We start from the raw sequence: 3,445 nt of genomic DNA on the forward strand, positions 1-3,445 counted from the left end.
TACCCTAACTAAAATAACAATATAAATTTTAGGTAATATATATCCAGCCATTACCATATATTAAGAAAATGAATAATATAAATCTTAAAAAAAAATATTTATAATTATTTTTAATTTACGGTCTAGAAAATTAATAGCAGAAATCCAAAAAAAATATATACATTTATTTATATATTTTTAATTAATTCATTTATTATTTTTTAATTTAAAAATACTAATAATTTTTTTGTTAATTAAAGTTTCTAATTTAATTTTATTTAATTTATTACAATTAATTTATTTTAATTAATTAAAAGAATAAATAAAAAAATTAAAAATAAATATATATATATAATCTTTTTGTTAATTCGAGTACTTAATGTAATTTAATTTTGTTACAAATAATTTACTAAAAGAGTAAACAAAACCCCTATTAAAAATTTGTTATTTATAAAACTTTATAAAATATTTATTATTTGAATTTACTGTCTGGGAAATGAATAAAAGAGATCCAAAAAATATATTTATATACATTTTTTATTAATTACTATTATTTTTTTAAATTATTTTATTTTTTTATTATTTATTAAAATAATAAAAAAAAAACGTATAATTTTTTGTTAATTCAAGTTCCTAATTTAGTTTAAATAATTTAATTTATTAAAAGTATAAATTTAAAAAAATTTTTTTTTGTTAATTCAAGTACTTAATTTAATTTATTAAAATGACAAATGAAAAACATCTTCAACAAAATTATAATTTATAAAAATTTTCAAAATCTTAAAAAAACATTTATAATTTTAATTTACAGTCTAGAAAATTAATTAAAAAATCCGAAAAATATGTAATTATAAATATTTTTTTGATTAATTCATAAATTTTTTTAATTTATTAAAATAATAAATAACAAAAAATACTTGTAATATTTTGTTAATTCAAGTTCATAATTTAATTTATTTTAATTTATTAAAAGAATAAATATATACAGTTCTGGTGTGTTTTATGTTACATACTTTTTGGCGATTAAAATAAACCATTTTCAAGTACTTAATTTAATTTATTAAAATGACAAATGAAAAACATCTTCAACAATATTATAATTTATAAAAATTTTCAAAACCTTAAAAAAATATTTATAATTTTAATTTACGGTCTAGAAAATGAATTTAAAAAATCCGAAAAAATATGTAATTATAAATATTTTTTTGGATTAATTCATATATCTTTTGATTTATTAAAATAATAAATAAAAAAAAATACTTGTAATTTTTTGTTAATTCAAGTCCGTAATTTAATTTAGTTTAATTAATTTATGTTAATTTATTAAAAGAATAAATAAATACAGTTCTGGTGTGTTTTATGTTGCATACTTTTTGGCGATTAAAATAAACCATTTTCAAGTACTTAATTTAATTTATTAAAATGACAAATGAAAAACATCTTCAAAAAAATTATAATTTATACAAATTTGCAAAATCTTAAAAAAATATTTATAACTTTAATTTACAGTCTAGAAAATTAATTTAAAAAATCCGAAAAAATATGTAATTATAAATTTTTTTTTGATTAATTCATATATTTTTTGATTTATTAAAATACTAATAAAAAAATACTAGTAATTTTTTGTTAATCCAAGTTTACAATTTAATTTATTTTAATTAATTTATTTTAATTTATTAAAAGAATAAATATAAACAGTTCTGGTGTGTTTTATGTTGCATATTTTTTGGCGATTAAAATAAACCATTTTCAAGTACTTAATTTAATTTATTAAAATGACAAATGAAAAACATCTTCAAGAAAATTATAATTTATAAAAATTTCCAAAATCTTAAAAAAATATTTATAATTTTAATTTACAGTCTAGAAAATTAATTTAAAAAATCCCAAAAAATATGTAATTATAAATATTTTTTGATTTATTAAAATAATAAATAAAAAAAATACTTGTAATTTTTTGTTAATTCAAGTTTATAATTTAATTTATTTTAATTTATTTATTTTAATTTATTAAAAGAATAAATATAAACAGTTCTGGTGTGTTTTATGTTGCATATTTTTTGTCGATTAAAATAAACCATTTTCAAGTACTTAATTTAATTTATTAAAATGAAAAACATCTTCAACAACATTATAATTTATAAAAATTTCCAAAATCTTAAAAAATATTTTTAATTTTAATTTACGGTCTAAAAAATGAATTTAAAAAATCCGAAAAAAATATGTAATTATAAATATTTTTTTTTGATTAATTCATATATTTTTTGATTTATTAAAATAATAAATAAAAAAAATACTTGTAATTTTTTGTTAATTCAAGTTCATAATTAAATTTATTTTAATTAACTTATTTTAATTTATTAAAAGAATAAATATATACAGTGCTGATGTGTTTTCTGTCGCATACTTTTTGGCGATTAAAATAAACCTTTTTCAAGTACTTGATTTAATTTATTAAAATGACAAATGAAAAACATCTTCAAGAAAATTATAATTTATAAAAATTTTCAAAAACTTAAAAAAAATATTTATAATTTTAATTTACAGTCTACAAAATTAATTAAAAAAATCCCAAAAATATGTAATTATTAATATTTTGTTTCTTTTTTTGATTAATTCATATATATTTTGATTTATTAAAATAATAAATAAAAAAAATACTTATAATTTTTTGTTAATTCAAGTCCATAATTTAATTTAGTTTAATTAATTTATGTTAATTTATTAAAAGAATAAATATATACAGTGCTGGTGTGTTTTATATTGCATACTTTTTAGCGATTAAAATAAACCATTTTAAAGTACTTAATTTAATTTATTAAAATGACAAATGAAAACCATCTTCAACAAAATTATAATTTATAAAAATTTCAAAATCTTAAAAAAATATTTATAATTTTAATTTACAGTCTAGAAAATTAATTTAAAAAATCCGAAAAAATATGTAATTATAAATTTTTTTTTTTGATTAATTCATATATTTTTTGATTTATTAAAATAATAAATAAAAAAATACTTGTAATTTTTTGTTAATTCAAGTTCATAATTTAATTTATTTTAATTAACTTATTTTAATTTATTAAAAGAATAAATATATACAGTGCTGGTGTGTTTTATGTTGCATACTTGTTGGCGATTAAAATAAACCATTTTCGAGTAGTTAATTTAATTTATTAAAATGACAAATGAAAAACATCTTCAAGAAAATTATAATTTATAAAAATTTTCAAAAACTTAAAAAAATATTTATAATTTTAATTTACAGTCTACAAAATTAATTAAAAAATCCCAAAAAATATGTAATTATTAATATTTTTTTATTAATTCATATATATTTTGATTTATTAAAATAATAAATAAAAAAATACTTGTAATTTTTTGTTAATTCAAGTTCATAATTTAATTTATTTTAATTAACTTATTTTAATTTATTAAAAGAATAAATATATACAGTGCTGGTGTTTTT

The sequence above is a fragment of the Haematobia irritans genome, chromosome 2 (assembly GCF_050003625.1).
Source record: "Haematobia irritans isolate KBUSLIRL chromosome 2, ASM5000362v1, whole genome shotgun sequence".
Taxonomy (NCBI): domain Eukaryota; kingdom Metazoa; phylum Arthropoda; class Insecta; order Diptera; family Muscidae; genus Haematobia; species Haematobia irritans.